The sequence below is a fragment of the Phasianus colchicus genome, chromosome 10 (assembly GCF_987193195.1).
Source record: "Phasianus colchicus chromosome 10, bPhaCol1.hap1.1, whole genome shotgun sequence".
Taxonomy (NCBI): domain Eukaryota; kingdom Metazoa; phylum Chordata; class Aves; order Galliformes; family Phasianidae; genus Phasianus; species Phasianus colchicus.
The window spans coordinates 6971370-6991475 of NC_143445.1; the positions used below are offsets into that span (position 1 = coordinate 6971370).

A 20106-nucleotide genomic window follows, 5' to 3' on the forward strand; every position below is an offset into this window, starting at 1 on the left:
TATATGAGTGACGCCTTGTGCATGAAAATAAAGGACTCACTCCCAGCCAAAAATTGATTATACCTAACATTTCAGTATATTATGAGATCTAGAAACCTTTTCTTCTTTCCTTGGGAGAGCGTGGCTGGACTTCTCCTGGAGCAAACTGGAGACTGTAATCATCTGTCTAGTTCCTCTGTGTTTCTTTGCTGTCCGGGGGATGAAAATAACACCATATTCAGTAAGAATTGGCCTGAGAAGCCTGAAGGCTGGTCTTCGTCTTTCTGTGGTATGAGTGGGCAGGTTCTTCATCTACTGGTAAAGCAATGGTTGAAGAATCATCTACGATGCTTTCTAGCATTGTCTGTTACACATAGTATGTATGCATGTGTAAATATATACATATATATAACATATAATGAGGGATTTGGTTTCTTTCATTTCCAACTCCATGTACTTTTACACTGTTAATGTTGTTAATGTGTGATAAGTCTTTGTGCTGTCATTTCTTCACATTTTTTGTTTCCGGTTGCTACGTGTTATGAACATAAGTGATACATAACTTAAATCTTAGTAGCTTTCGTCTCAGTAGTGACGTGGCTCTATCTCCTTTTGTGTTGATAACAATGAATTCAGTAGACAAATCTATTCTCTGCCATTTTTAATCTTACAAGGGTTTTTTCTTTTTTCATCAACACGTTATTGTTATTGCAAATAAGAGAATCGGTTTTTCCAGCTGCTTAGCATATTAAATTCAGTAAGAAAAAAATATATACATACACAATATATTTTCATAGCAGAATATTGAAGATTTTAGTAACCTGTCTGGCACTATGCTTCTAACTTTCAAAAACCCCATCTTTACATGAATGTGCCACAGCGTGAGTGCAGGCAGTGCTACGAGCTGGGGCAGTATTGACGTTCTTAAATGCTGACTCTGGGCAATAGCATTAATACAAACATCAGTTGGAGACACTGGGCATGACCTCTGAATCTGTGAGTTGAGTGTATTTCAGGAGATAGCTGTCTGTATCACACAGTGACAGCCCTCAGACAAAGGCTGTTGGGGATACAGCAGCACGTCGGGGCTCCTCTCTACAGCCTTGTGTCCGCGGCCTCTGATTGGCTGAGCCCTATGGAACCTTCTGGAGCCGCGGCATCCGCGCTGTCCTCTCCTCAGAGGCTGCAGCGCCCCCTGCTGGCAGCTGCCACTTGCGCCCCATGCAGTTAGCTATTGATTGTAGAATACTGGTAATTTTTTAGAAAAGAATTTTCCTGCTTCTTCCGGGATGTACCTGAAACTCGTGTTTGTAAAACAGAAGTCTGAATTGGGTGAGAGAAAGAGAGGCGACAGACGCTTTGCAGAAGGAGGCCTGGAGCCTTGCTGGTGAGCAGCTGCCTCATGGCGCCTGTGGTCGCGGGGTGCAGCGGGCAGGCAGCTCCCAGCAGCGCCTGCTGCGTGTCCGCGGGAAACAGTTTGCCACCAGTCAGATCAGGAAGGAAATAATGCAGCAACGGGGGTTAATTTTAATTACTTTCTTTTGCAGTAAGGCACAGCTTTGGAATGCATTTCTTAGAGGCCGAAGGAGGACTCATGTGGGATCTTTGCTTTGGAAGTGGCGTTTCCAGGGTTTAGGCTCTGATCGCTTTCCATCCTAAATACTTATATTGTGATGCTTAAATGGAACCATCAAGATTTTCATATTACTTTGCAATTTGTGAAAATGTAGTTAAGGGCTTTGAGAACACCTCGAAGTAATTAAAGATCTGTTTAAAAACAACCCCCTCAGTGTTACCTCTTCCTGCTGCCATGGGCACCTGGCTGTGCCCTCTGCTGAGGCTGCCTGCACCTGGCTTTTTTTCTTGCAGATATGTTTTTTATTTATTGCACAGATTTTACCTATTTGGAAACACAGAAGGGGCTGAAGTCTGAAGCCATATAAGCATCTATCTCCTGTTTCAGATTTAGGGTAGGTCTGCCAGTTGCTGTGCCGTTGTCAGGTTGGTGTGAGGTAAACGCATTTGATTTGGTCTGTTCAGTTGCACAGTGATTTCTGCAGAGCTTAGAACTTCTTGTTCTGCAGGTTTTGAGTCCACAGGTGCACTGTTATCTGCCGCAATTGGTAGTGTTAAAGCAAGGGGGTAGCTTAGAGACTTCTGCCTTTCACTTATAGTTACTGTGTCCCTGCTGAGATGTAAGTGACCCCCTGAGCACTTGTGGTTTCATTGCTCAGTCACACTGGTGGTAAAGCTTTTACTTCATGCTGGAGTGGACTGAGGCCATTCACAACTGAAGTTACAGCTGGGGTCTTTTCTTCCTGAATGCCATGAATTGTGCAATATAATGTGAGAACTGCAATGTGCTCTTAATTGTAGTCATATTTAGAAGCATATTTATTCATTAAAGTGGGATCATATTGTTCACTTCAGTATTTGCTGTAAGAATGTGAAGGTGTTAGCTTAGTGCAAGCTTGATACGGTACGCTTAAATACCTGTGCTCAGAGAAATGTTTAGAAAATGACCAGCAAGGAAATTAGGAGGGAAAGACCTTAAATATGATCTGGTCTGCCTTCATATGGTCACCAGTAGCAACTGCTGTTTCAGAAACAAATTAACAGCAGAAGCCACATTAAAAGCATGCTATTTGTTCCTAACTGTTGCCTATTCATTTTCTTTTGTGGATGTAGCCCATAAGTGTGCCTCAGCCTGTGCTGCCTGAATGTATGCCATCCCTTGTGGAGGAGCAAGTCTGTACTGCTGTGTTGTGACTGTTATATAAAATTATGCTAAAACTAACAGGAAAAAGAAATAAAGGAAAATATTGATCTAAAAAATAATAAAGACAAATAGGATACTATGATCAATATCAGAACCAGAGCAGGATAAATAAAAATGAACACTGATATGTTCTTGAGAGAATAAGTTTGCTGCCTTTACAACTAAAATGTTTAACTGACAAAGGTTTTAAAAAAAAAAGAAAACAAAACAATCGTGACGGGTTGGGATAGGGGAACATCCTGAATATCTCACTGGGCGTTTAACTTGTCTAATAGCTTTGTATAAATGCTGATTAATGACAAAGCTCAGCGTGGCTCTGTGCACCACGCAACCAGTCCTGTGAGACTCACTGTAGTAGTTTTTTTCTGTGCTGTTCTCTGTGCCAGGGGAATGTTGTACTGAATGACATTGTGTATCCTTTCGGTGTCCGCTGCTTCTGAACGCTGCCTTAGCCACGTGCCATCACTCATAATCTCATGTCTAAAAAGGAACTTTATTTTAACCTTGTTTAGCTCTGCAAAAGTTACTTTTCTGGTTAGTGCTGTTGCAGGGAGCAGTTTCAAACCATTGCGCTTCGTAAATGTGCATGCTGATTAAAACTTTTCATAATGATCTAGTAATATAGGAATCATGCAAATAATGGTCCATGCCTAATGATTTTGTGTCCAAGGGCTCCAAGAATTACCGCAATATATTTAGTGGCTAGTTTTAAGAATTACAAAGACATTTCCTTCTGGAAAAAAAAAAAAAAAGATACCTAATTTCTGATTCTGTTGAAGTGGCTGAACCAGTGCTCCTGTTCAATGTGGAGCACGTGTGGAACAAAAAGACAATGTGTTTTGAAGGTGTACTACAGAAATAGGGGACTTGGGGTTTCATATGGACTGCTTCTTATTGACGTTTCTGTTGGAAATAATGAAAGCTGATCATAGGGATGAAAGTAGAGGTGGTATCATTAAAAGAAGCTGGAAGAACAGATTGGAATGTGCAAATTAATTTAGAGATAATCTTGGGGCTGTGAGACAGTGTGACCGAGGCTGGTATACTGGCCCGGAACTAGAGTAGTTGCTTTGAAATCTTGCTGGTCTAGTGTGGGCACATGTGGAATTTGAGGCACTGCTTGTTGCAGAAAAGCTTTCTGGATCTGCAGAGTTCTCCAGGTATTTGGTGTGAAATGCTTCACATGAACTCCGACTCTCAGCAGATGCCAGTGCTGTGTGTGTGTTTGTGTGTGTTAAAGAGACTTCAGTTTCCTGTTGTTTCCTGTTTGTTTGAGGCGCAGTGTTGGCACGAGTACGCAGTTGCACAAGGACTGCAGCCTGGAGGAAGTTGCGGTGCTGCCCCTCTGCCCCCAGCTGCTCGCTCCTGCCAGGCAGCCTGTCCCTGTGTTTACAAAGGAAATTGCATCTTGTTGAACATAGCTAGGTGTGTTGCTGCAGAGAAACCATACAAAGCCGTATCCATGCAGGACAAAGGATTGGAATGAGCTACACAGGGAGCATGAGACGCTTTCTTTTGGCAGTGGTACTGACTTCAAGTATTTGTGAAATTATGACTGGCATGGTATTGGTCTTCCTGCTCTTGGTGAGGGGGAAAATAAAAGCTATCCAAAAACATTTTAGAAAAGGTTTAAAATAAATACAATATGTAAATTATTTGTGTTAAAATTACTGAAATTATTTTCTGGTTGTGTGTTTTTAAATAGTTAATGTTAATATTATGTTTTTTGCATGAGAACAACTGCTCATTGTTCAGTTATGCCACATCAGTTGATGTTTCATTATTCTTTCTTTGAATATTCAGGATTTTAGTTTCATCGATCACTTTAAGATGAACTTGTTTTTGTTCAAAAAATGTCAGAATTTGTCATCCCAGTTCATTCTACATTAAAAACCAAAACAAAACTAAAAACAGATAAAATAATGTGACTAAAAAATAATCTGGCAGTCGGGGCTAAATCTGTACACTATCATCTATCTGAATAGCAAATACCAAGGAGTACTTTAACGAGTCCTGAAAAACTCTCTAAAATACAGCATAAAATTAGAACAGAAAAGAATTGGTTGATACTGGACAAAGTAATAATATTACTTAATGGCTGAAGCAATTTTGAGAAGTTTGCCCTAAAGCAATGGTTTCAACTGAAAAGACAGCAAAATTCTTCAGGAGTTGTATTAAAGTCCATGGTTGGTGTGCATCTTTTCTGTATTAAAAAAGAAAAAATGTCATGAATGAGAGAAGGGCTGGGTTGTAGTATTAGCCTATGATGACAGCTCCTAAAATACACTAGATTAAACATCAGCAAGTAACTAAAATGGCAGTTGTATTTCAAGAAAATATGACAAATATCTGCATATATCTCAGTCACTAGAAGTGTTTCCCCTGTGACTCACGTTTTTTTCTTTTTGCTTAACATTTTTTTGTGGGGAGGGTCAGTGCAATAAGCCTGTTTGGATAGGATCCCCCACCCCAACAAAGCAGGCAAAACACATCTGTGTAGAATGTAACTGATTTTTTTCTTTTAGAAGACCTCATATATCAGTTTTACAGACAGATCTCTCTTCCCTCCCCCCTTCCCCCCTTTTGTTAGGTTCAGGGGTTAGAACTGATTTGATGTGAAATTCATTTTTTCCCTTTAAGCCTCTTTTTTTTGTTTTTTGTTTTTTTTTTTGACAGTGTCCTTCACTCAGGGCTGTTGAAAGCTAAAAACTGCCAGTGCAGAAAAAAAGGTCTGCTGCTTCTCCCATCCTCTGTTCTTAGAATTCCAGGTTCCACCAGAGAGGCACTGCCTCTGCACCACGCCATTTACATGATGATATACTGAAGCATAATGTTATGAAGGAGGATAACTTTCCTCTGGCAGTGCCTCTTCCTCAATTGTGCCAGCCCTAATCTTAGCAGCTGACGTTGTGCTTTACCTGTTCAGTGTACTCCTTAAGGATTTTGTGAAAAAGTGGAAGTGGATGAATGGGCTTCTGCTTGTAAACTACCCCATTAAGGCTTCTTGATGGGCTCTTTGACTGTGAGCAGTGCTTAGTAGACAAAAACAACAGAAAGTTAGGAAACAAAGCAGACCTTTTTCTAAGGAGCTCTCTGAGTAAAAATTTAAATAATCAAATAATTAAATATTTTTACAAAAAGCAGATAGAAAAATATTGATAGTCTCAAAGAGGAGATGGGGAGATCAGTTGAGATGCTCACTTGCTCAGCAGATTTTGTTTGCCTTGGTACACTGAGCTCAGAGCTGAAGTAGTTCAGGAGCTTGTCCACAAATGGAAATGAAGCTCTTGCCTTACGGGGAAGAAAGGCGTGCAGAGGACAAACTGCATGAAACCTCAGTTGCAATCTAGCCCTGTAAGTTTAGTAAACTTTTGAGCTTGTAGTGCCCAAGAGTTTGTCACCTTTAAATTGCTTCCTTAAACTCTTGAAATTTACTTAATCTTTACTCCAGACCTGCACGGTCGTCTTAGCGTTTTCCTGTTTCTTTGGCACAGAACAATGACAGAGAGAACTACTATTGGTGGTGTGAAATAGCAGAGTGCTGCTGAGTTTTGTTAACATCTCTTATTTAGAGTAGCATTTAACTAACAGGGGATGTATCTAGTAAAAGAGATGCTTTTTTAGTATTCCTCCATGATGATATAAGCATGAGACCCATGTGTCTTTACCACTTTGTTATGCAAATGTGCTCTCTAATATAAGTGGTAAGGCTGATGAAAATATGTGCAGCATTTGTTAGGGCAGCTTGCTTGTCATCGTTTCCCTCTGTCATCTGCATCTTGTTAAAATGTATGAACGCACGTACACGCTTTATACATTTGAATGATCTTGGTTGATGTGTATCTATGGGAAGCAGTGCCTCCCAAAGCCCTGTTCTGCAGGGCACCTTTAAAATGTCACATGGGAGCCTTGCTGTTTGCCCTCCGTGATCCAGAAGAGCTGCTTTCCAAGCACTGTTGAACCCAGACGGGACTAGGAGCAGAGAACTGCTGGTTTGGTAGATGCAATCTGGCATACTTGATGTAACGGCACTCAGTTTGCTTTAAAAAAGAAGATACTTTTGAAAGGTTGCCAAGCCTTGCTCTAGATTGCATGTCACTTGTGACAGCAGGTTTTTTCTCCTCTGCATTTGGAGACTAACGATATATGAGACTAGTCAGGTATAAGGGGTCATCTTCTGCCTGTTCTCATTCCAACATAGTTGGACTCTTGCTTTGTCAGGCAACTGTTTTCAGCTGCTTTAAACATCAAGTGAATTGAGCCTGCAGATATTATTACTGATACCAATACTGTAAGTATCTTTCTAGAGCCAAGTTAAGTTCTGTTTTTTGTTGTTGTTGCTTTTTCCTTTCTTTTGGCTTGGCTTTATACACTAAGGCAAAAGCAGACGTGACATTTTTACTTTACATTTGCTTTACAAAACATGCCCTACCTTAAATTGCATTTTTTATTTTTTCATAGCAGTGAAGGTTGATGAGCAGTGCTGAACATGTGCTGATAGAAGCAGACAATTGCCAGATGACTGCATCAACCTGCTACACATTTATGTGATGATGTGGTGTCACTTCCACATTTGTGTAACTGTAGGCAGTTTCATAGGTTTCCAAGCTTGATACAGACATTCAGTTAACTCTGCTATTCTTGTTATGCTGTTTTTATGTATACTTTACATAGAAAAAATTTATATTTTGAAGTTTTGCTTCTAAGTTACAGTGCATAGATATTGAGTAAAGTTTCAATCATCGCAAAACCTGGAATTAGATGGTTTTGGCCATGACTGTGGATGATTACAAATGTGTTTCTGGTTGAGAGAAAACCTGTAAATGTTGTACACTTGATGTGAAGGCATGATTTAGACCTTAACTGCTTTTGTGTAGGGAAGAGAATGCGTAGAGTGAAGTCATTATGACTTATTGAACGATACACAGCTATCAGTGTGACTTTTTAAAAATGTGTTTTTCAGAGCCTTACCATTTATGATGCAGTATGATTGCTGCATTTATGCTGGCAGTCTTCAGCATATTCCTGCCAATTTATTTCATAGCAGTCTTGATTCCTATTAGGAAGGCCTGAGTGATCTGTTAGGTGCCTACCATTGTAGTTATACCAGGCACGTTCTGCATGAACTACTGGAGGAGGTTCTTATAAGACTGGTAAGTTAATAGATTGTCCTTTCTCTTTTACTGTTATCCAGCATATAAGTTCATTTATAGATATGATTCATCTATGCTTAGCAGAAAGTTTCATTTAATCCTCCATTGATTTGTACTGAGGTTTATTTTCTGGTGTGGCTTTTTATGTGTGCTTGCCTTTGAACTTGCTGGTTCCAGGTGTTTTATATTTAACTTGCCATATTTCTTATTTTTTCATTACGTCCTATTGTGGAGCCAGAATCTGTTCCAAGGGATATTAAAGTTAAAGACAAGATCAGACTGCTTTACTATTAGCAACTCAGATTTACTGCAGGTGATGTTATTTGAATTTGTTGCTGAATGTGCAGGCAGTGGATAAAAGATTCTGATTATCAGCAATTCTATCTGACAGAAGGATCCTCAGTCAAAGAGTGTCTAAAGAACTCTTACTTGAAGCTGATAGGTAGAGATTGCCTGTAGTTGTTGCTTCAGGAAGACCAGAAAAAAAAGTACTATTTTATACCTAGCTTTTTGAGTAGTCGTTGACTATCACTATGGCAACCTCTTGAAACAGCAAAATAATAATTTCTGTGTTGTAGAATCTGTGAAATCTGAAATATTACTAAAAATTGGATTAATAGCTTATTGTTTGAAAACATTTCCAGGTGCTTTTAAACTTTTCCTCAGTTTTCATAGCAATGATTTATATAGTTCTTTTATGTTCAAACCTGGTTTTCTAACAGGTTGAAGAAATGTCAGAATTGTGCTTTTAATCACCTGTTCTTTTGACAGCAGCTAGTACAGTTAATGCAACAATGTAAGCTGGCTCTTCTTTCTTTCTTCCATGTGGAAACTTACTTTAAGGCTCTTTCCAAGATTCTATTGCCTGCTCAAATGCAGATATTATGTGCATAATGAGCAGTAAAACTGACAGGATGTGTCTGTCACTGGAGTAATGAATATAAAATGATAGTTTGAAGTGAATGAACTGTAAAATATATAATTATCATTCATTGTTCCATATCTTTTGCAATGAGAAGTACAAAATGAAATTTGCAATAAAATGTGTTCCATCTGCAACATTGTAGGACAAAGTGTTTGATATGTTGTGGCTCAAAATCAATCTCCTTTATTAGCAATTTATACAAGCAGTTGATAATTAAGAGCAAAGAGATAAAGATTGAAAAAAATAGTGCTTCATACTTAGATATGAGATTTCATAAGTTATCTTTAAAATAAATACATGCATATACGTATATATGTGCAGAAGATGCAGTTTCATTTTTCTTCCATTGAAAAGGAAAAAAAAAAACCCACAAGAAAAACAAGTTTTTCTGTGCTGGCTGAAGCTTGGCTCATTAACTCATTTTACAGCACGTAGCAGTAATTGAGGTAATCCATGTCTTTACCAAGGAGTACTAATTAATTGAAGATCATCTGTTTTTAAGATTAGGCAGACAAAAATGAATTTATAGACATAAGCAAAATATCCTCTGAAAGTCTTCATGTGAAGCTGTTCTGAGCAATTTATTGTTCTGATGTTACCTACCTGGAGGGAAGAAAACAGTGATTGCATCCAGTCTTTCCAAATTTCTCAAAATTAGGTCTTGCTGGTGTTGTCACCTCCCCTGTTTGTCACCCAGTCCCAGACCTGTGTAGTTAGGAGTGAAGAGAAGGTTTTAGCAGGTGGGTTGTACAGTTAGGAAGGTTGGTCAGACTTGCTATGTTTTTTTCTTTGGCATGAGGTTCCTTGTGCAGTGTGCCTCAGTGTAAAAGCATCTTGGCTTTGTCTGTGTAGGACAGAAACAGACAGGAATTAATGGTTTTTAAAAGAGGAAAAAAAAACAAAACCTTTAACATTTATGCTTGCATCTGAAAGGCTCTGCAGAGCTGAGAGTACCAGCTTCAGCTGTTTAACAGAGGAAAAAAGTAAATGCTTTAAGTGATCTATGGATTTCTTTCATCATTTGGGTATCTCCTTCCTTGCTCATTTGTATAATGAGGCTGAAGTGAGAGGGATGGTTGTTCAGGGAGGAAAGCTGTCTTAAATCACTGTGGAAGTTGATAGATTGCATTCTAAAGAGCTTGAGAACTAAAAAGCTTCTTGATTCTGTGGTTGGAGCCATCTAGGGACAGGAATGTGTTACTTGTTGGTGCAATCTCTGGTCAGAACAGGGCTTGGTGGTTGGAAATCCTGATTCCTAAGACAGGCAATTTTTTCCAGGTTTTCACCCAGAGCACCAAATGCACTCAATTTTTATTTTTATTTTTTAGTACTTAAATCCAGAAATCAGGAGGAAGTAGTTGCTAATGTATACATTGTATTTTAAAATTAGGCTGTTGACAAGCTAATTTCTATAAATAGAGTGATATGTTTCAAATCACTTAGAAATTAGAAGATGCTCTAAGGAAGATGGGAGAAATAAGAGAGAGAAAACTGAGAGGCCGTTTCAAGCTGAAATGTTAGAGAGTTTTGAGGAAGGAATAAAATATTAAGGTAGTATGAATGATAATTTTAGGCTTCCATCTGTAGGAAATACACTGAAGAAAAAAGATTGTGTTGGGAAAAAATAAAGGTTGTATTGATAATGAGGAGCAGCATAAAAGACTGAATTGTACCAAACACAGCGTTATATTGACAGAACAGCTTATAATGAGAAATGGTAATTTAGAATTTCTGGAACATGCAGACATGTGTTCATTATTGCAGTGTAACAGTGATTCTGAATTAAGCATGGCTTAACCTGATCTGAAAATGGTGCAAAGGAGCTGAGGAGATGCATACTGCAAAGGTTTCTTATGCTTCCAGCCTCTATTTCTGGGCATGATTATATCTTTCCTTGCTTCACAAACCTTCACTTGTGTAAATGTAAGTTGAATTTGTTGGCATCTCCTGTGTTCTTGAACTCTTTTTGCCTATTTTCTTGAGATATTTCAATTCATTCGTTTCTACAAGGGAACAAAAGCTGTCCTTTCAAAAATACAGTTATTACTTAAAAAACAACATGGCTGTTTTGGGAAAAAAAATGGTGACCATCAGAAGTAAAAAGCTCTCTAGGCCCTTTTGACATAGCCTGGGCTATGTCATCTCTCAAGATCAAATAAAGTATGGCTACTTAGAAACAATATGTATCTTGAACATAATCAGATCCCTTTTACCGTAATATCTCTAAGCTTCTGCTGTATGAAATTCTGTAATTTTGAACAGATAATGGAAATATGAACATTAATTCTTCTACATTTAAAAAAAATAAAATAAAATGCTTACTTCCTTAAGATCGTTTATTCTAGGATTTAGCTCATTTCCCCAAGGTTTCAGATGTGTAGGATTACGTGATTGGAGCATGTGAAAACTGTGAGCTTAAATTATATAACACTTGGGAGACTGTTTTATAAAAATAGCATGGCACAAAATTGATGTATTTTGTAAAGGTTACAATTTCTTAATCAACTTATCTTTTATTTTGTTCAGCCTCATGAATAATGATTTTAATTTTGAATTTTTCAAAACACTGTTTGCATCTTTGGTGCAGTTCTGAAGTTTGTGCAAACAGAACTGCATAAAACCAAAATTATTTTAATCCTTATTTTTAAGACTTCCAGTTCTGGGTCACTGTTTACTAGAAAAGCTGTGCCTTTAGTGAATAAGGTGCAGAAGAAACTGGTACCAAAAATCTCACCAAATGCTACAGTGTCTAGTGCATTATTATAACGTCCAGCTAAAGTACTTTGTTTAGAGATGTCATCCTTGAGACTATTCATAAGAAAAAATGCCAGCAAAGTTCCTTGGTTTTAATTCTACAGGCACCGAAAGAGACATTAAACATTGAAATAAGGTTTTTGGTTAACTGGGGCACCCTGCAGGTTTGTTACTCCTCAGTGAGATCTGTCCTGTCCTTGGTGTTGTTTGGAGGTTACTTTTGCTATTTTGCATAATTTTCTTTGTTCGTTTCCTATGGCAACACACTGTCTAAATTTAAAAATGAATGTTTATGAATGATTCGTATGTTCTTAGCATTCATTCCTTCCTGTATTGTGTACAAGATGTGGATATCCAGTTAATGGACAACAGTGTTTGAATCTTGTTCAGGTAGCATCACCCGGCAAGACTTGTCAGAAGACACTTACAAGCACTGGCATCAGGTGTATTGAGAATGCTTGCTGTAACCTCATAATTGACAATTAAATTCATGTTCTGCAGAGCTTTCAGTCTAAACAAGAGAAAGGTAAAACTTGTAGAAGTAAGGCAGCTTCATACAATGAAGATGGAGTTATTAAATACTGGAGAAAGTAGAGTGAAATAGTAAAGAAGAATTAAATAGAGATATTTACTATATTATGAATCTCAAATTATATTTTTTAAATAAGAACGTGCAGCTGCTTACAAGAATGTTAAACGAAAGGTAAGTCCTGTTAAGCAAGATGTGCAAGTCTTAAATGTTTCTTGGACTAGAATGAAATACACAGAAAGATACAAACTAATTTATTTATGACCTTTTTTCTGCACTTGTAACAATAATTAAAATATTTTGCTATGCCAATAGATACTTTCTCCAAGATTTTGAACTGTATAGGCTTTTGTGGATAAGGACTTAATGTGTGGTGTGCTTTGCAAGTTGCCATAGCTAGCTGTGGGACATACAGTACACATCTGAACATCTAAATTAAGGAGATGAAGTTTTCTTTCCATTAATAAAAAAGCTTGTAGAAATTTAGGGCCCAGGGAGCAGAGATTTGTGATACGTTATCTAAAAGAGAACAGTAAGTCATACTGTGAAGCTTTTCTTGTATATTCGCATATATATGTAGATAGGAAATGTGCCTTACAGAAATAGGGAGATCAAAAGCAGAAATGCTTCTAATAGCTTTATATGTTAAAAATTTTAGTAGAGTTTTATAAAATCGTTAGCTTAGACCATTGTTGTTTTTTTTTTTTTCTGAAAGGTACAGGAATGGGTTGACAAAGCATTTTATTAAATTCCTATTAAATATTTAGATTGATTTGGTCAGTGTTAAAATGAATATCTCTTCTTCTCTACTCCAAAAATATGTTTATATGAGAAAAAATATATATTTTAATTTAATTATATATATATAGCTACAAAAGCTTCTAATCATGTCAGGATAAATGCTGAGTACATTATTTCACTTCAGGACTAACCAATAGACTGTTTGCCTGATATCAGGCAGCTTTTGGTCAACAGATAAATGCATTATGTGAGTTTTTTTCAATTTTTTTTTTAATGTAAGAACAGATTTTGCTAATGGGAGTTTATTATTGAAAGGATCTCAACTGGGGGGCCAGAAAATATGCTAACTGTAGAAGACTTTCTTGTCTATTTCATACAAAGTAGGTTTTGTTGTGCAGTATGATCAAATCATTGCCAATTTATACGTTGGATCTCCACTAGTAATTTGCTGAGATGCACTGTTTATAATGTATTCTTTACTTAAAATGTTCTCCAAAGAGTTCTGGGATTATGTCTCATAGATTATATAAGTCCCACTTTATCTGGACTTAGTGTCAAAACTCACATTGCCTTAATTGGGCTTGGAATTTCACGTTATTGTTTTATGCAAAAGCACATAGAGTGTTCCAATTTAAAGCTATCTATCAAAAAAGGAAGTCTTGAATGGAACTATTGATGTTTCAGTAACTTAGGCAGTGGCATCAGATGGAGAAGTGGGCATATCGTGAGACAAAAGAATAAATTTTGTCTGAACGGTTTGTCACTGGTGCAACACAAAATCTGTACCAGTGGTGAGCCTCGTTTGTATGTAGGGGGACCACAGCTTTCTGGTTTTCTGTTAAAGTAGCTAGTTAGTGTTTTATTCCTAATGCTGAGGAAGGTTTAACCCTGTGAAATGCAAACATTTGCTTGCTTTCCAGCAATTTTTAGTATCCACTTCTAACCTGGTTTCTTTTTCTTCAAAATGCATTCAACTTCCATCTCCTCCTCTTGCCTTCTCTGCCTTGAAGAGGAGGACTTAAATTCTCTGTCAAACTACTAATCCCCATTTCTTCAGTGAACTAAGCCTCAATCTTCATCTTTTCTATTTGTTTATCACTTCTCTCAGATTTTAGATCTCATTCTTTTATTTCTAGCTTCAGCTTGTTCTGAAGCAGGCAGTGCAGGAAATCCAGGTCTGCATCTCTGGATTTATCCTGGAGGAATAAAGTCTGCCAGTCAGGTGTATAAACTGTGTGGAGCAGAGCCAGTGAGCTTGAACTCTGGCCCTTACTGGCCATGAGGTGTTTGTCCAGTGAAGTGTCACCCAAAAGGAGGAGTGAACTGCCAAACTGATGGCATTCAGATTGGAAAACAAGGAGGGTTTTTGGCCATAATGATTACACATGTCAGTATGCTGTCTGCATCATTAGAAGTTTGTTTTTAATTCAGTATTCTCCTAACAGGGCATTGGAAGTGCTCTTTTCATTACCATTGTTCTACAGAATAAGGATTTGTAGTACAGACTGCATAAGGTATGAAGTTCAGCTGTTTATCTTCTGCAGAAGTGAGTGAGATTTTAAGCATATATTTTAAGGGCTTCAGAAGCATTTTCACCTTTAACTAATTTTAGAGGAGGACCTTTGTCGTATGAGTTGAAGCCTACTGAAGTCAACAGATAAAACAATGTAAAGAGCTGATCTGAGTGTTAAAAAGGCCTAAGCTTTCTGCTGATTTTACTGTTATCAACAAACTCTTTAAGCTAGAGATGAGAGAACATATCAGTGTGTTTAAGTGGAAAATAGATCCGTTCTGCTATTTTGGAAAAGAAGAAAGGAAAACATTTGTATTCATAAAGCAGTTCTTAACTCATAGAATTTGCTACTGCAAGCTTTAGCTTCAAAATCAGTTAAAGCAGCTGGGCAATATTGACTCTACCTTATTGTCAGTAGCTACAACTACTAAGCTTCACTTTTTTCTCCTTTCGTATTTCTTCTACGAAGTGCTGTTTTTTGATCAGTATTATGTTCTATGTATTTAAAGTCAGAAAACATCTAAAATCTAGAAAAGATACTGTACATTCCTCGCACTCCTGTTTTACACCCCCAGCTCCCTAGTAGTGCCTATCTTGGGTTATAGTTCTTGTTGCTTCTTGTAAGATAGACATATAGCCCATATTATGGTCCAGTTATGGTATTACTTCTGCGCTGACAAATTGAAGCTCTATTTATGTACACTGTGACTTGGAAAATCTAATTTACAGAGACTGTGATTGTCTTCAGAAAGCCCTGTACACATCTTGCAGTGTGATAAAGCAGGTAGTCACCTTCTAGCTTGGTAGATGCTAGCAAGTAGACTGTGTACCTGCAGTCGTACGTGTAGGAAGGAGCTTTGGGCAGATTGGCAAAGAGCTCAGGGAATGCATTTGATACTTGGCTTTTCCTATTCTGTTAATGGATTGATGTCTTACCATGATACTGTTATCTTGGAAGGTGTGAAGTACTCAGATGGAATCTTCCTTTGTGAGTGAGTTTGGCATGAGATGGTTTCTCTAACCATGTATCAGGTAGCAAACTGCAGAGTGGGATATTGAGAAAAGGTCAGGAAAGGGTGATGCACAGGGCATAGTGCAGAGAACGGCAGAAAGACACCAAGGTAGAAAGTAGGGGCTTGCCGTTAATTTTTTTTTTCCAGCAGATATTCCTTCTGCTCTGTTTTGGCTTTTGTCCTTGACCTGACTTTCAAGATATGCCTGGGAGCGCGGGGGTTCCTTTGGACTCTACACAATTATTTTGTTTTTCCTTAGCTTTTTTTTCTTTGCTCTTTTTCAAGCCAGATGCATTTGTACGTGCAACACAGAGTAGTTTTCTACTACAGTGGTTTGATAAAACCCAAAAGTTTGTAATCAGAACCTTTGGTAAGAAAATCTCTAAATGTAATTAATGAAAAAGAGAATTGTTATATCGTACATCCTAGAAATTATTTACATTAACATTTTATATGAATGACTAACAAAGTATGTTAGTTAGAAGTTTAGAAAACAAAAAACCCACATAGTTCTGGTATAGGTCAACTGTATGTCTTAAATATGTTTGAATTTTTGAATACATGGTACTGATTTTGACTTCTACCTAGACAGAAAAATGCACGTAAAAGGCATATGGTGAATCAAGAGCAACACTTATTCTGTACTGCATATATCAATCAAACGCTTTCATTCCTTGGAGGCAGATCTTTTATATTTAAAAAAAAAAAAAAAAAAATATATATATATATATATATATATATATATATATATATATATATATAATTTTTGGAGTTACTATAGGAGCGTGTCTTAGTTTCAGCTGTGACAGAATTGGTGTGTTCAGAGTGTCTGCTGTGATGCTGTGCTTTTAGTCCTTGGAGAAAACCAGTGTTGATAATACACTGATGTTGCTGCTAAGCAGTGTTATACAGAGCTAAGGCCATTCTCAGTGAAGGGCCACAGGAGCTGGGAAGGAACAGAATTAGGACAGCTGACTTAAACTGGCCACAAGGGTATTCCATACCATCATCGTGTGGAAGGAGTTCTGAAGGGAGTGCAAGTTCAACTTGTTCTCTTCCATGCCTGAGGGACTAGCTGTGCGTGGGCTGGGGGAACGGTGAGCAATTGTGCATTGCTTGTTATATACATTCATATGTATATATTTAAATAGTAATAAATATCATTATTTTCCTATTCTCTGTTTTAGTAAATAGTTTTATCTCAACCCATGAATTTTACTTTCTTTTTTCCCTGATTCCCTCCCTCATTCTGCCAGGGAGGTAGGGAAGTAGCGAATGACTGCGGTGCTTTGCCACCTGCCAGGTTAAACCATAGCAGTGTACTGCAACTTAACATAGCCCAACGGGAAAAGTAATTTGCTGTTTACCTCTTATCAGCTGAATTTCGTGCTTTTTTTTTTTTTTTTGCTCTACCAAGTTTCTCGTTCTGTATAGTGCACTACTCTCAGTTCCTGAAACTTTCACGTACACGCCTCTATTTAAATTTGTTCCATCACCTTTAACAAATGCAAAGTGCACTTTTACTAGTGCTTTCTTATAGACAGTTATTAACTGCAAGCACTGTTAAATTAACATTAAAACATTGAAATGTTTTGGGATTTTTTTTTTTTTTTGGTAACAATTTCTATTTCTTCCATTATTAAGATAAATACTGCATTCCCTCCTTATCTTTAAGTTTATAACAGTTTCGGAGATGATGATGCTAGTCTTTGCCCAGGGTAAACACTTTGTATAATAGGACTGATGTTATTTCTTACACAGTGTGAATTTCAATTTTCAATTTATTTTTCTGTTTAAATGTTCTATTTCAGATAGTATAAAGAAGACAACAGAATAAACCATTTTGCTTTTTTTTTTTTTTTAAATAAATGCAGAGTGACATTGCTCTAACTTTGGAAACTTGACTTAAAATTTCATTTTCTGACGTAATTGATAAAAGAAACCAACTTTAACACTATTAGAGCCATTTAAAACCAAATGAGGATCAAAATGAAAATTGTGTGCATAATTATGTATCTACATACACATGCACATCAATAAGATAATAATCTGCTATTCAAATATGGTTTTGGAAACCTGTCAGAAGGGTAAAAATATTAAAATTTGTCTCACAGGATTTTTGTAACTTTCTACATTACTTTCAGAGCAGCCCTTGTATTTGAATGTCAGAGCTAGAAAACAAGAGGGTCAAAGGAAATCTTGTTTTGAACATACCCTGCTCTAAGGAAGAAGAGTTGATAAGTGGATGCATTGCACGCGCTGTTTTTATTTTGGTACACTAATAAAAAAGTAAAGAAGTAGATAAGGGAGGAGAAATGACATGTTTTTAAAGCAGGCATCACTAAAAAAAAAAAATCTGATTTGTATTTAAATGAATTTAATTCTCAAATATCTTCAAATGTGACTCAGTAGCTAGAGTAGGAAAGAACAAAACACTTCTGAAATCTTTTTTAGAAACTAGTAACCACAGAATGCATTAATCTCATATACTCATAACTGTTCATTTGGAGAAGCACTAGAAGCATTAGAACTTGTAAGTAATTAGAACTTCCATTGTGTTTTGCTTTTGTTTTATTGTTCCTTTGTTCCTGCTATGCTAGTCTCCAAGGTCTAGGACTAAATTGTAGCAATTGTTCTTAATCTACTTTCTTCTCTTCCTACTCTAATGTAATATAAGGAATTATGTTGCTGTCATTGACTTGCCTGTTGTTGTAGCTCATGGGACACTAATGGAAAAAAGATAGTGCTTGTAGAGTTGCAATCACTAAATGCTGAGATGATTTCTTAAGCAACAGCGTCATCAAAGTGATTATGCAGAATCTATTGTAGGAATAAAAGCAATTTATTTGGTGTTTTTTTAGATTTATTTTGATTATTTTAGTATGCTTCTTGTTGTTAATTTTTTGTTTGTTTGTTTGTTTTATTGGTTTGTTTTGTTTGTAAGAGCTCAGGCAATTAACAGAACCAGGAAGGAGGAAAATCTGCCTTTGGTATTTTTAGTTGCTTAAGGAGTTTCTTTTTCATTCAGAATGATTCAGTTATTGTTAAATTGTATCTGCATTTAATCAAGAGATGGATTGTTGTTCTGTCCGTCAAACTCTTGAGTGGTATTGGAATACAAGCAGAGCATATTTATGTGTACAACTATTTCTGCTGAGGCAATTCATCTATTCAAATAATACATATAAAACACTTCAACTGCCCTGCAAACTAGGATCTCATTATATAAACTCACCAGTTTCTCCTTCTGGGTGTCCTGTCATTACATAATAAAGAGATTTGAATTTCCTACTTTCCTTTCACCTTTCCTTGATACATCCCCAGTTTAATTTTTCCATTGCTTAGTTATTGGCAGATGGGTAAAAAACTGTGGAAAGTTAGTACAACTTCCTCTGAAATAATATATACTCCAACATATCTAAGGTTCTCATTTTACTAATTGTAGTATTGAATAATTCAGCTTTAAAAGAGCCTCAGATTGTTCTTTCTGAGACCACAATTTCCTAATGATTAAACAAAGGAGCAAGAAGGAAAAGATGTAACTTCAGTTAGCCATAAATATATTTATTTTTTCCAAATGACTAAATGACAAAAGAATTCTTAATTGTCGAGCTTTTCAACTGTGAACAAACTTTCTCAGTTGTCTTTGATGTCTAGAACTACTTTTTCCACTTTAAAGAAGCTCTGTGAGTGAAATATCAAACCTGTTCTTGTGTGAGGGTTTTTGAAGACAAGGCAACAAAGAGTTCGTGGTGGTGTGTATGTGCGAGGGAGTGTTGGTTGTTAGTTGTTTTTTTTTAATGTCACTACTGTGACCATTTCTCAGGCCCCCCTGTTAAAAAAAAGACAGGGATTTTTTTTTTTTTTTTTTTTAATAAGGGCATGTATTGACAGGGGAAGAGGGGAAATGTTTTTAAACTGAAAGATGGAAGATTTAGACTAGATATTAGGAAGAAATTCTTTACTGTGAGGGTAGTGAGACACTGGAACAGGTTGCCCAGTGAGGTTGTGAATGCCCCCTCCCTGAAAGCATTCAAAGCCAGGTTTGTTGTGGGGCTGTGAGCAACCTGGTCTAGGGGGAGGTGTCACTGCCTATAGTAGGGATCTTAAAGGTCCCTTCCAGCCCAAACCATTCTGTGATACTGTGATTCTCCTAAAAGGAACCCTCCTAAGAGGAGGGCCACAAAGATGATTAAGGGCCTGGAGCATCTCCCATATGAGAAGAGGGTGAGTGACCTGGGTCTGTTCAGAGTGGTGAAAAGAAGATTGAAGAACAATTTGACTATTGTTAATAAATATCTAAAGGAAGATAGAAGGCAAATGAATGAGGCCAGGCTCTTCTTGGTGTGCAGCAACAGGACAAGGAGCAATGGTCTAAAACTTGAACATAGAAAGTTCCATACAAACATGCAGAACTCCTTTACAGTAAGGGTGGCGGAACACTGGAACAGATGGCCCAGAGAAATTATGGAGTCTTCTATGAAGATATTCAAGAGCTGTTTGGACACTGACCTGTGCGACCCATTGTAGAGAATCTGCTTTAGCAGGAGGATTGGACTTAGTGATCTCTTGAGATCCCTTCCAACCCCTGCAGTTCTGTGATTGTTCTAAATAATCCCATCTAGTTAAATTTGATTTTTGTTTAAGTGTCAACCTTCTGTCTTGTCTGGAGATGGATGATTCCTGTTACTTCACCAGTTGTTTTTGTTGGTGTTTGATA

The 20106-nt window shown here is 37.2% G+C and overlaps 1 protein-coding gene across 3 annotated transcripts in view; it reads left to right on the plus strand.

Annotated features, from left to right (window-relative positions):
• Positions 1–20106, plus strand: part of CLSTN2 (calsyntenin 2) — a 486477-nt gene that overhangs the window by 294647 nt on the left and 171724 nt on the right. Inside the window, exon 1 of one of the 3 annotated variants that reach the window (XM_090147202.1) lies at positions 378–1366. The exons of the other annotated variants lie outside the window; for them this stretch is intronic. The gene's annotated coding sequence lies outside the window, so the exon portion shown is untranslated. Of the gene's footprint in view, positions 1–377; positions 1367–20106 lie in introns of those variants that run through there. 3 annotated transcript variants of the gene reach the window in all.